Genomic DNA, 14,397 nt, shown 5'->3' with positions numbered 1-14,397 from the left:
TGTTCATAGCAGCCTTATTTATAATAGCCAGAAGCTGGAAAGAACCCAGATGTCCTTCAATAGAGGAATGAATATGGAAAATGTGGTACATTTACACAATGGAATACTACTCAGCTATTAAAAACAATGACTTCATGAAATTCGCAGGCAAATGGATGGACCTGGAGGGCATCATCCTGAGTGAAGTAACACATTCACAAAGGAACTCACACAATATGTACTCACTGATAAGTGGATATTAGCCCAAAAGCTCAGAATACCCAAGATACAATTACCAGACCACATGAAGCTCAAGAAGAAGAAAGACCAAAGTGTGGATGCTTCTTAAAAGTGGAAATAAAATACTCATGGGAGGAATTTCAGAGACAAAGTGTGGAACAGAGACTGAAGGAAAGGCATCCAGAGACTGCCCCACCTGAGCATCCATCCCACATATAGTCACCAAACCCAGACACTATTACAGATGCCAAGAAATGTTTACTGACAGGAGCCTGATAAGGCTATCTCCTGGAGGCTCTGCCAGAGCCTGGCAAATACAGAGGTGAATGCTCACTGGACTGAGCACGGGGTCCCTTAATGGAAGAGTTAGAGAAAGGACTGAAGGAGCCGAAGGGATTTGGAACTCCATAGGAAGAACAACATTATCAACCAACCAGATCCCCCGAGCTCCCAGGAACTAAACTACCAACCAAAGAGTACACATGGAGGGACCCATGGCTCCAGCCATATTTGTAGCAGAGGATAGCCTTGTCGGACATCAATGGGAGGAGAGGCCTTTGGTCCTGGGCAGGCTCAATGCCCCAGTGTAGGGGAATACCAGGGCAGACAGGCAGGAGTGAGTGGGTGGGTGGTTGAGCACCCTCATAGAAGCAGGGGGAGGGGAAACTGGGAAAGGGGATAACATTTGAAATGTAAATAAATAAAATATCTAATAAAAATTTTTAAAAATACAACAAAAAAATAAATAAATTAAAGAAGTTGCTTGTCCCTAGGTGGGGGGGGGGCATTTCTCTTTCCAGCACCCTATGTCTTCTAAGTCTCCATTTGAATTTTTATATGATGTCCTCTCTCTGTTTTGAGAGTTCAAACTTTATAACTTTAGTATAAAGCTTTGAAAAACACGGGGTGGGGGAGGGGATTGGCCAGCTGCCTCCTCAGTAGAGGGAAGCTCTGGGTATGTCTCCTTCCTCCTGCACAAGCAACTCTAAACATGGGGGAAGAAAAGCTGACAGTCTGCTCCCCATCTTCTACTGAGAAACTTCCATCCTGGGACTGAGTGTAGACTATCCAGGGCACAGGACTTGCCTTAAGGGCTTGTGGCTGCTCAGGCAGGCCCCTGGGGCTGTACCTAGCACTTCATGCTTCCTGCTTTGGATTTTTCTCTTTCCTGTGTAATTACAGTTTAAAACCCGAGTTGTGCTTGAAGTGGGAGAAAGATGGAGTCTGAAACTCATTAGCCAATGTGTCCTTTGCTCCCCTCTAATTCACTTTGTGTGATAGAATCCTGTACTCAATCAACCACATGATGGATAAAAATCTATATATTGAGCCAGTGCTGGTGTTGGCTTTAATATACAGGAAGTAATGCCTGCTTCTAGAAAAACAAATGTGTGGAATTTGATGCCAGAAGTCTCCAGAAGTGCTCTGCTCCCCACACCCTTCCCACCTCATCCTCTCCAGCTTCCTCTTCTTCCTTCCTAACCTTCTCCCTCCTCCCTGCTCCCCATGTTCATTCAGAGGATAGTGCAAGGGCACCCTGCCATGAAAGCTTTTCATCCTGACTACAGAGAAGCCACTGTGCCACAGCCTGGAATTAAGAGTGATCTTAAGCTGGCCACCCTCCTCTGCCACCTGCATCCTGTGCCGTCAAAGCCACCTAGAAACCAAACCTGGGACTCAGCCCACAGTGGGGATCACTGCAAAGTGTTACCAGGCCAATTGTCAGTGGTGATGTTAAAGAACAAACGTTCAATTAAGGATCCCCCATGCTTACTGGCCCGCCCGTCTCAGCCTCTGATTCTCCACTACACCCGCTCTCATTCATCTGTAGGGTGATTATTGTTTGTTCTGAGAGGTGCTTCTCTTCCTCACTACTGTCAAAGTCCAAGCTTCTAGTGATCGTTATTTTCTAAATTAAACTTTATCTGAAGAGGCTTATTACAGATGAAGGGTCAATTTGCTATGCAGGTTATTTTGACATCTTTTCGTATATTTTTCTAACAAGGGAATGACAGTGTTTGGGCATTCGCAACCATGGAGGTTATACTCCTGACAGGAACGGTCCCCCATAGAGGCTGAGTCTACCATCATGATTAACACCTGTGAGTATGCATGCTTTTCCATTACCTGGCAGGGTGCCCCACCCCCAGTGAGCACCAGCCCCCTCCTTTGCTTTTGTCATGGATGCTGCTTTAGTTCCATAAAGACTTGTTGTCCCTTGTTCCCTTTAGAAAAGTGTGCTGGTTTGTATATGCTCTGCCTAGGGAGTAGCACTATTAGAAAGTGTAGCATTGTTGGAGTAGGTGTGTCACTGTGGGTGTGGGCTTTAAGATCCTCATCCTAGCTGCCTGGAAGCCAGTATTCTGCTAGCAGCCTTCAGATGAAGATGTAGAACCCTCAGCTCTCCCTGCACCATGCCGGCCTGGATGCTGCCAGGTTCCCGCCTTGATGATGATGGACTGAACTTCTGACCCTGTAAGCCAGCCCCAACTAAGTGCTGTCTTTATAAGAAGAGTTCTTGGTCATGATATGTGTGCACAGCAATGACAGAAGTTGGTACCAGGAGTAGGGTATCGCTGCGATAGGCCTGGCCATGCTTTTGTTTGGAAGAATGTGGTTACTTTTTGCCTTGACTGAAGAGTCTGCCTGAGGCTAAGGTGAAGAGACTCAGATTAATTGCATTGACAAAGGAAGTCTCAGAGACACCCATTTGTAGACTTTCTTCCCTGGTTAAGTCTCATGAAGAGCATTTTAAACAAGCATAGCAAGCTGAAAAAGGAAAAAAATAAAATATTTGGTTCTAGTGCTAAAGGCACACCAGGAAGTGAAATGGAGGTGAATCCTGTGTTCTAGGAGATAGCAGATTAAGGGAGTGGGACTTTGTGCCAAGATCCTACTCAGATCAATTTAGATCTAGGCATGGTGGTACACACCTGCAATCCCAGGAGATAAGCCAAACAGATCTCTGAGTTCAAGGCCAGCCTGGGACAGAGCAAGGTCTAGATGAAAAAAAGCTTAAATCCAGGTTTGGTGTTATACAACTTTAATCCTAGGAGTCAGGCATGCAGATCTCTGAGTTTAAGGTCAATCTACAGAGCAAGATCCAGGACAGCCAAGCTTAGGCAGTCAAAGAGTTGGAAAATAGAAAGCTAGTAACAATGCAATAGAACAAGGGGACCATGGAGCCATGTTCTAGCTCCTGCAAGCAGCAAAACACAGTAGCTTCCACCATGTGGCTCTGGCTTTAGAGTGAAAAATAGAAGGGACTCCTGGGACAATTGATACTGGTTGGAGCTAAGAAATTAGTGGTGATTAAGAAGAGACCAGCATCACTGAGGTGAAATCTTTTGGGAAGTGTTTTCTGAGAACACAAAGAAGCCGTGTTCCAGAGATAGCCGAGGTTGTACTTCGTGCTGCAGCTGTACTTGGTAATGTGTAAGAGTTACCCAGGTGGTACTGGTTTTGAAGTCATGAAGGGGTCATGAAGAGCAGCTGAGGCTTGTCACTGTAAGAGGCCATAGAGGGACATTGGTGAAGAAGGTTTACCTCAATTGTAGTTTACAGCCCAGGACTGAAGGGGTCATGCAAAGGAGTTGAGGCTTGGCACCATGAAGAGAGCCTATGAGAGGGTATTGGTGAAGTCCAGTTGCAGAGGAAAACTCCAGTGTACTAGAGATGCCAGTACCATACATAGGATGATGACCAATCAACCCTGAGCTTAGAGTGCTACAGAGGACAGAGCTGGAGAAGTGACGCAAGCCTTTTGGAGAAGCCCAGAAGATCATGTGTGGATCCTAGACATTCAAGCAAGAAGTTGTAACATTGAGGTTGCCTTGGAGATCCCAAGATTTTCAACATGCCAGAGCCATGGAATATGTGCTGAGGAATGCTGGAAGTGGGACAGCCCAGGGAAAAAGTTTTTTGCAGTCAACAAAGATGAAAAAGGAGTTGGAAGACTGCTTTGACATCAAACATGGAGTTTGGAGTTTACCCAGCTAGTTTCCTGCCTTGCTTTGTGGATTACTATTAAGTGAGTTACTGCTGTTCTTGGATGAATCTCAGAAGAGACTTTGAACTTTGGATTTTTAACATTGTTGAAACTGCAATAGACTATGGGGACTTTAGAGTTGGACTAAACATATTTTTATTATGCTATGTTTAGATATGGCCCCCATAGATTCATATGTCTGGACAAGCCTATGGGGACCAGGGAGTGGAATGTGATGATGTATATATGCTTTGCCCAGGGGGTGGCAGGATTAGAAAGTGTGGCCTTGTTGGAATAGGTGTGTCACTGTGGGTATTGACTACAATACCCTCATCCTAGCTGCCTGGAAGCCAGTATTCTGCTAGCAGCCTTCAGATGAAGATGTAGAATTCTCAGTTTCTCCTGCACCATGCCTGCCTGGATGCTGCCAGGTTCCCGCCTTGATGATGATGGACTGAACCTCTGAACTTGTAAGCCAACTAAATGTTGTCTTTATAAGAAGAGTTCTTGGTCATGGTATCTGCACAGCAATGAAAACCCTAACTAGGAGAAAAAGTGAATTTAAATTTTCTTCCCTTTGTCTTAAATCATGAAATTTCATGTAAAGAGTAGTTTCACATGGATACACCTTCTTTTTTTTTTTTTGCCTGTGTGTGTGTGACAAATGTGTACATGTGTTCGCATGTGTTCATATATACATAGAAGCACATGCACATGGGTGGAAGCCAGAGGTCAGCACTGGTTTTTTCCAAGACTTTACTCAACTTACAGAGCAGGGTCAGCCTTCAGTTGAACCCAGAGCTAGCAGATTACAGTCTGGATAGCTAGCTTGACCCTGGCATTCCCTGCCTTGGCCTCCTGAGCACTGGGATTGCATTTGCGTGCCTATATGGGGTTGGGAATACAAACTCTGGTCTTCACTCTTGTGTGCTAACAGCTTTTCTCACTGAGCCACCTCTGCAGCCTCAAGTTCATTGCTTTTCTATTCTTGAGCACAAAGCCTAACATGGCCCTGGCATTGCTTCCTTCCCTCTTCCTTTTTCCCCAGCATCCTCTATGGTGCCTACAAACTACTATTCAGTTCAACTTCCACCCTCAAAAATGAGAAACCTGGAACCCGGGCAAGCTAATAATAACATGACTGGCTAGTCCTTGGGGGAGATTTTTACTTTCTTTCCTTTATGTTTTCCAGGGAATATGTTTTCAGTGCTTTGTGGAGTGGGTGAATGGCTCATACCAAATGGTTTACTGGATGCACTCAGAACATCCAACCAGCACACTGAAGCTGGCTAGTGTGGAAGGCAGTTGAGAGGCCAGCCCCACACGAGTACCTGCATGCTTCCTGATGCTCCATGGGCATCATCTCCTTACATTCTTCGAGGGAGGCAACTAATTTTTGTTTTGAGGATTGAGTTCATAGATGGTATGGGACTTGTCACAGGCTACACAGCTTGGAAGCAGCAGGGAGAAACTAGAGTTATGGGCTTTGATCCCTGGCAGTACAGCTAGTTTCAAAACTCTTCCTGGTCTGTCCCAAGAGAGCCACACACCAGCCAGCAAAGAAGGTTAAGAAGACATTAATATTGACTCTCTTGCTGTCGACAGAGAATTAAACTGCTCCAGAAATCCGTGCATAGAGTACATCACTTGGACCTCTCATAGAGAAGGTAGCCATGTTGATGTATGCACGCTCCTTGGCCAACAGTGTCCCTTTCAGTTGGTTTTCTTCCTAAACAGTCGATTCGTTTATTCATCCCTTTTTATTTCTAAGACTGAGTCTCATATAGCCCAAGCTAGCCTCAGGCTCACGATGTAGCTGTGGGCAACCTTAAACTCTGGACAATTCCTGTTCCCACTTCCTGAGCTCAAGGATTACAGGGGAACGGGACCACTCTTGGTTTTACTGACATGTGAACCCAGGGCTTCATGTATGCTAGGTGAATACACTTCCAACTGAGCTATGCCTTCAGCAACCAAGCAGTTTCTACACTATGAACACAAAGTGGCCACCATCCCAGGTATCCGCTGGACTTCTGCCAAGCCCACTGTGGTTTTACATTCCTCATGTCCCCTTCCCTTTAGATGACAGCCCAGGCTGCTATGTCCTTAAATTTATGTGGCAGTACAATGCTCGGGGAAGAGATTAGTTAGAATCCTCTTCACAGTTTTTATAATTACCACTTCAGTTAAACCAGTAAAGCACAAACTGCTTAGGGGCTCCTGTAAACAGCTAATGTGCTGTAGATCAGGGGCTTCTGTAAACAGCTAATGCCCTGTAGATCATCTTTTAAATACATATTTCATCATAGAGGCCATAGTGATTATCATTAAAGTAACAACTGGGAAGGGTCTGCAACCTGACAGTTTTCCATTTTGTTTGGTTTTTAAAACTATATCAAACTGTTCTATTACAGTGTGTGGTGGTTTGAATAAGAATGGCCCCCGTAGATGTATGTGTTTGAATGCTTAGCTCGCAAGGAATGGCACTATAAGGAGGTGTGCCCTTGTTGGAGTAGGTGTGGCCTAGTTAGAGGAAGTGTATCACCATGGGGGTGGGCTTTGAGGTTTCCTATGCTCAAGCTCCACCCAGTATGAGAAATAGTCTCCTTCTGCTGCCTTTGGATCAAGATATAGAACTCTCAGCTCCTTTTCCAGCACCATGTCTGCCTGGATGCTGCTGTGTTTCAGACCATGATGATAATGAACTAAACCTCTGAAACTCTAAGCCAGCCCTAACTAAATGTTTTCCTTTATAAGAGTTGCTTTGGTCATGGTCTTCCTTTGCAGCAATAAAATCCTAAGTAAGACATGGTATTAATTAACATGAAAATTACATTGATGTACATGAAACAAAGTATGATTTTTAAGTGATATAGCAAAAATATAATGGGAAAGTATAAATGGGAAAACTATAAAATACCAACATCATTTTCTTTCATGTGCCAAATATGTGTCTCGGTTAATTTTTTTAAATTCTATTTTATACAGCAAAAGAAAAATCTCTCTTCAAAGGAGGGGAAACATGGCAGACAAGGTCTCATTCTCCAATCCTGCTGTAAAATCAGTTATAATCAGTTACACTATTCGTGAGATATAGCTGGTTGTTGAAAATTATAACACAAGTATTTATAAATCACAAGCCAAATAAGCATGAATTTATAAAAATTTGACTTTATTTATTTATTGAGACTGAGTCTTACTATGTAACCTTGGCTATCCTGGAACTCACTATGTAGACCAGGCTTGTCTCAAACTCACAGAGAACTTTCTGCTTCTTGAGTGGTGGGATGAAAGGTGTGTGCCACCTCTCCCTGCCTCACTCCTTCTTCTGGACATTACTGACGTCGCCATGAGCTGACATCACCATGGGCTGACGTCACCATGAGCTGACGTGGACTGATGTCTGGGTAGAACTTTAACATATTCACCTCTGTCCTCACACAGACACTCAGCACTGCTTCTTCTCAAATATCTATTTTATTTTCCAGGGCTATCACAAGATGACCATTTTTAAAATGTGATCTTCAACAGTTTCAAGCATGGACATGATGGAATCCCATCGCACTCACACCCCACCCTCTTTTATCCTCCTCTGTCTCCCATGTTGTGCTTGAGATTCATGAGAAGAGTCTGCCATGCTCTCAGGCATTTGACAGCAGATCCATGAGAAGAATCCGCCATGCTCTCAGGCATTTGATGCCAGATCCATGAGAAGAGTCTGCCATGCTCTCAGGCATTTGACAGCAGATCCATGAGAAGAGTCTGCCATGCTCTCAGGCATTTGACGCCAGATCCATGAGAAGAGTCTGCCATGCTCTCAGGCATTTGATGCCAGATCCATGAGAAGAATCCACCATGCTCTCAGGCATTTGACACTAGGTCCATGAGAAGAGTCTGCCATGCTCTCAGGCATTTGACACTAGGTCCATGAGAAGAGTCTGCCATGCTCTCAGGCATTTGACACTAGGTCCATGAGAAGAGTCTGCCATGCTCTCAGGCATTTGACACTAGGTCCATGAGAAGAGTCTGCCATTTGACACCAGCTCCCCAGCTGGTGGTGCTTTGGGGTAGGTTGAAGAAGTGGAGAGTTTCTGGAGGGAAGCCATTATCAGGGCACTACTTAGAGACTAAAAGCTTTAAGCCATTTCCAGCTCACCCCTCTGCTGCCTGCTTACCACCAAGGACATGAGCTCCCAATGTCCTGCTCCCAACACCACACCTGCCTCCCCTCCCCTCCACAATGAACTCGATTCCTCTGGCACCATAATCCAAGATAAACTCTTCCTTCTATAAGATACCTTGGTCATGGTGTTTTATCACAGCAACGAAAAGCAACTAATACCCCTCCTACCCCTGCCTCCAAAACACATACACACACACACACACACACACACACACACACATCTCCACCACACTATCTTGCTTTTCTGTTTTTATTGTGTTCTTGCTTTATGACCCACTCAGTGCTCATCAGGGTATGGTGCAGAGATTCCCTCAGAAGCGTGGGTAGCTCACCTATGGATACATCACTGAAAACAAGGACTCCTCTCAGCATCTCTAGACTCAGTTAGCTTCCCTGGCCAGTACTCACATTGCCTCTATCACTCGGATCTCAAAGCTCTGTATCTGATGTCTCAAGCACTGAAAATTTACATACAGAGATATGTACAGATGCAAACAGACACATATAGACATACAGACAGACAGACAGACACACACACACACACACACACACCGACTCCCCCAAAGACACACACACACACAACTAAACTAAGAAAGGAGGATGAAAAGATAAAAGAAAATGAACTCTAATTCAACAATAGACCCCCAAGCACAAAGAAAGAAAATGAGCTATTAGTCTGACACCACTGTGCTCCAGAAGGCAGAGTAAAGGTGACAAGAGGTGGCTTGATGTCCCCAGAGCCACAGACTGAACATCCCAGGCTCTAAGCCCAGGTGCCCCATGTGCCTGTCCAGAACCTAGTGACCAGCACTCTGGAATGCCCTCGGCTCACCTCCATTGCTCCTGTAGTGTGAGCACAGGTACCAAGGGCTTCATTCTAATGCTTGTTGCCCCTCAGAATGTACTGGCTGGGTCCTAAGGGTATCCTGGCCAATCCCCTTCCAACAATCAGGCAGAAGTGAGTGTCCCGTCTCATCATCCCTCACTTTACCTATGAGGAAACTGAGACTCAAGACCCCTGACTAGGGAACAGGAGGGAGGACTGAGGAGTATGTTAAACTCCCATAAAGGGTTGGCTTTACAAAACAGAAGTTGATTCTATATCATCAATGGTGCGAGAAAACTACTTCCAGTCTTGGAGTTATAGGGAAGTAGCTGAGGGCAGGGGCTTTCCCAGCATCCTCGGGGTCTGCCTCTTACCCTGACACCAGCTGTAGCCTGGGCCAGTTACCTCCTCAAACCTCAGGTTTACCATCTGGTAGATAAAGATGGTGTTGGCACCCTCCCCCGTACACTCAAGCTGTTGCCAAACTACTGAGGAATTGCACCAGTTCTAATATGTTCTGCTGTTAAAAAATCTGTTTGCAAAAACCTCAAACATGGCAGATGGGCAGCGCCGAGCTCCATAATCACCCATGCAGGGAGACTGATGACGCCTAGCTACAGCCAATCATATTTCATAGCAATTCAATGGGGTGTGTGATTGGTGGAAAGGTCAAGTCAGTTCTTAGGGAAAGAAATATGCATTGTTCTTTGTTTTGTTTTTAGCACTCTCTATATAAAATCTTGAGTACCTGTGTGAAGTAAGTGTGTCAGTTAGGGGTGTGCACGTGTGCAACTGCGAGTGTATAAGCCTGAGCCTGTGTACATGTGTTTGTGGAGGCCAGAGTGTGATGATAGGCATTGGTCTACCTTGTCTGTTGACAAGGTCTCTCAACGGTCTGGAATGTACCAAGTAAGCCAGGATGGCAGAGGCCTCCCTGCCCCGGTCATCTGCTTGCCTCTAGCACAGGAATTACAAATGCATCCCAGCCTGTCTGGCTTTTTTATGTGGGTCCTGGAAGTTGGACTTAAGTCTTTGTGCTTGTTTGGCAAGCACTTGACTAAATGAACCATCACATCAGTCCCTGAAGACATATTTTCTTTCATTAAAAATTTTTCCTTTTGTTTCTCTCTATTTCTCTGTGCATGTGTACATGTGTGTGTGTCCATGCACATATACATGTGCTCAAGCAGGCATGGACACGTGTGTGAGTGTGTGTGTGTGTATGCATGTTTGCATGTTTGTGTATATGTGTGCATGTATGTTTGTATGTGTGTACATGTGGGGGGTATGTACACTTTGTGTGTGTGTATGTTTGTATGTGTGTACATGTGGGGTGTGTGTGTGTGTGTACACTCTGTGTGTGTGTGTGTATGTTTGTATGTGTGTACATGTGGGGGGTGTATGTTTGTATGTGTGTACATGTGGGGTGTGTGTGTGTACACTCTGTGTGTGTGTGTGTGTGTGTGTGTGTGTGTGTGTGTACACATACTAAGACACTCAACTGTGTGAGCACAGGGCCCAGAAAAACATATCAGGTTCCTTGGAACTAGAATTACAGGAGTTTGCAGGGCGCCTGGCTTGTTCCATGTGAGCTAAGCTTAGACCTCACTTCTGTATTCCTGACTGGCGAGCCCTTTCTTCAGATGCTCTCCCAATATCTTCGAAAGGGGTCAGTCAGATATCAATGAAGGTCAAACCGCAGCCTCCTTCTTAGCTCCCAGCTGCTGGTCCACTTTGGTCTCCCTTGAGCTATTGTCCCCTCAGCTCCTGCGATGTGTCACGTGACTATGCTCAGAACTCGGAGACATCCTGTGTAAAGGGAGCAGAGCCTCTGAGCAGCCTGGAATCAAGTTTGTAGGCTAGAGAGAGCAAGTGTGGCCTGGTTCACTAATCAGCTTCCTGCATAGTTCTCTCCTGGGACCTCAGCAAGGGCTGCCCATGGAAATTCAACCTGGCCTGTCCCCACTGCACATTTGGTCTCGGAGCCAAGGTGGAGTGCTTCCTACAAAGCTCTGTGTGATGCTTCCATGAAGCCTGGCAGGTCGTCTGAAGTTCTGCACGCCTAAGCTAATTTCCCTTAAGTCCTCGGCAACCCCCACAGGCTCTTTATGTTTTACTGTCTGTTTTCTGAAAGACACTTTAAGGGTGTGGAGAGAGCTGGTTTTGCATCTGACCAAGAAGTGAAATCTCAAAGGTTTTGTCAGCTCCGCACACTGTACCTCCACTTCCAGAGCAAAGTGGTGTTTTAGAGATACTAAAATGCAAATTCAAAGCAGTAGCAAATACATTGTAGTAGAAACTTTATGTGGTCTACAGTGACAAGGGCAGTTGTATTTGTCTAAAAGTTTAAAGACATGTGAAAAACCCAATGTGACTTGGAGCTCTTTTTTTTCCCTCTTTAATGTCCTTGAAAGATTATGTAACACAGGCTTTTCACTGAAAGATACTAACTATGAGAGCCTTTCAAAGTTGCTACTGTTTTATAATCAGATTTTCTAGCTCACAAATAACATGTTCTACTTCTCATTTACCCCTTTAGCTCGAGTAAAAAGCAGTAATGTCCTCTATACCTCACAAAAACACAGATTTATAGATTTCTTTGTTTAAAATGCAGATACTCTATATTAGACTTTTGTTTGACTCAAGTTTCTTTTCTTTTTTTTTTTTTTTTGATTTTTCGAGACAGGGTTTCTCTGTATAGCCCAGGCTGTCCTGGAGCTCACTTTGTAGACCAGGCTGGCCTCGAACACAGAAATCCACCTGCCTCTGCCTCCCAAGTGCTGGGATTAAAGGCGTGCGCCACCATGCCCGACTTTGACTCAAGTTTCTTAAAAGATTGACTCTGATGGCACTCAAAAATTATTTACTGTTGAGTAGGTGGTTAAAAATAAACAAGAACTATTCACACATATGTGTATAAGCATGTGTATGTATGCATATATATGTATATTTATTTATGTTTGTATATATGACTATATGCATGTGAATATATATGCATATATATACAGATAAGCATAGCTCCCACCCTCATCTGCTTCCCGCCTTGCCTCCCAGTAGACATCAGTTGCTATAGAGATCCACCACTTGCTGAAATAAAAAGACCAAGTGACCATGTAGTTTACTGTCCTAACAGGTATATTTACAACACAGTCCTACTGCACCCAAGGCTCGGAGAACACCGCAGAAGAAGTGAAAGATTGTAAGAGCCGAAGGACTAAGACACTTGCTGTGAGATAGTGTTCTCTAGACATGATAGGGAACCTGCACCATGAAATCCCAATCATATGGCTGCCTAATCAAGGCCTACCTAGTGTTCACACAGCTGATGTGACATTTCACAAGGTCCCAGCCCTAGATGAAGAGCCTCAAGCAATCAGAGGCTAGTAAGAGATGGAGAATCAATTTTCTCCGGTGACAAGACCTTTGATATGTTATCTCATTCCAGGTGGTCAGACCTAAACACATTTACAAAACAGCACTGCTAAAGGTGTGTGTGTGTGTGTGTGTGTGTGTGTGTGTGTGTATGAACATAATTATAGAAGAGATCATAAACCTGAGAGAAAATGGAGGTGTTGGAGAGGGAGGAGGTAGAATGTGAGGCAGGGGGTAAAATGAGCAGGTTGGAAATAATGTGTATTATTCAAATATGAAATTCTCAAAAAGAAAAAGCATTAAACACAGAATATTGCACTGAGCTACTGTACATACCAAAGCCCTTTTAAAAGCATACCTAATCCAGTGGTTTTCAGCAGCTTACAAGGCTGTGTAACCATCATCACTTAGAGGGAAACTCAGTACCCCCATTGTTATTGCATGCTGCCGTGGTTTGAAGAGCAATAGCCCTCTCAGGCTCATATATTTGAATGCTTGGTCCCTGGTGGGCAGAACTGTTTGGGAAGGATTAGGAGATGTGTCACTGGAGGTAGGTTTGAAGTTTCAACCGCCCACACCACTCCCAGATTGCTCTTTCTCCCCCATGCTGGTAGATAAGCTCTCAGTGTTGCTGCCATGCCTGCCATGCCTGCCTGCCTACCGCTGCCATGTTTCTCACTGTTATGGTCACAGACACTAAGCCTTTGAAACTGTATGTCCTAGACAAACTCTTCCTTCTATGAGTTGCCTTGGCCATGATGTCTTCAGAGCAATAAACGAGTTGGTACCCCAGAGTAGGCTATTGCTGTGCCAGGCCTGACCACGTGGTTTGGGAGGAATGTGGAAGACTTTGGGACTTTGATCTAGGAAAGTGGATGAATGCTGTAATCAGTGACTAATGGAAGCCAATAGTCTGAGAGCAATGTAGACTCTCCAGGCCCAGCTCAAGGAGTTACATAGGGGGACAGTATTAGCCATTGAGCTAGCTAGAGACAATTCTTGCAATCTTTTGGCAAACAATGTATCTGCTTTTTGCTCTTATCATCAGAATCTCTCTAAGGCTAAATTAAAATCCTGTAACTTGGGAAAGGAAAGGATACAAGGGGTTTTCTGGTTCTAACACAACAAATCAAAGTTTCTGCTAATCTAACTCAGGGGATGGGGGTTGTGCTCCTAGCAGGCCCCTGAACTTGACAACACTGGGCCATAGCATTCTGACTTTTAAGTCTTCAAGGATACAAGAATAAAGGGATTGTGGAATCTTCCTCTACAGTCAAGGAAAACTGCTGAGACAAGGGGCTGAGCAGGGGAAGCCCTGCAGAGTGCCTGAGAGGCCATTGCTTGAATCTGGGTAAGTGAAAGGTTGCACTGTGGACCCCAGAATGTGGGAGGTGCCAGAGCCTGGGGATGTTTGCTAGGGAGAGCTCACATGGGGAGTATAACCAGCTCAAGAAACAGAACTATGCTGTTGTCAGCAAAATGAGGAGGAGGAGGAGGAGGAGGAGGAGGAGGAGGAGGAGGAGGAGCGTGTTTGGAGCCATTGAAGCCTTTGGACAAGAGACATGCAGCTACAGGCTTTGGAGTTTGCCCTGTAGTTATTAATCTTGCTTTGATCCAGAATTTCCTCACTCTTCTCCCTTTCCTCCCTTTTGGAATGTCAGTATATAGCCTGTGTCCTTGTACATTAGAAGTATGACATTTGCTTTTGATTTACAGGGCATGATGGCTATTCTTGGTTGTCAACTTGACACCTGGAATTAATAAAAACCCAAATGCCTGGACACACCTGTGATGGATTTTTTTTCTCAA

At 44.8% G+C, this 14,397-nt stretch overlaps 1 protein-coding gene and 1 long non-coding RNA gene across 5 annotated transcripts in view; one reads left to right on the top strand and one right to left on the bottom strand.

The window, feature by feature from the left end:
- Gm46585 overlaps positions 1-8,502 on the top strand; it is a 31,500-nt gene extending 22,998 nt beyond the window's left edge. The window contains exons 2-3 of the long non-coding RNA XR_001782163.2: positions 2,225-2,321; positions 7,696-8,502. This is a non-coding gene — a long non-coding RNA (predicted gene, 46585). The remainder of the gene's footprint in view (positions 1-2,224; positions 2,322-7,695) is intronic.
- Positions 1-14,397, bottom strand: part of Pde10a (phosphodiesterase 10A) — a 461,462-nt gene that overhangs the window by 274,222 nt on the left and 172,843 nt on the right. The gene's annotated exons all lie outside the window — the stretch shown is intronic.

The sequence above is a fragment of the Mus musculus genome, chromosome 17, assembly GCF_000001635.26.
Source record: "Mus musculus strain C57BL/6J chromosome 17, GRCm38.p6 C57BL/6J".
NCBI classification, from domain to species: Eukaryota; Metazoa; Chordata; class Mammalia; order Rodentia; family Muridae; genus Mus; species Mus musculus.
This window is presented reverse-complemented; position numbering and strand designations above follow the sequence as displayed.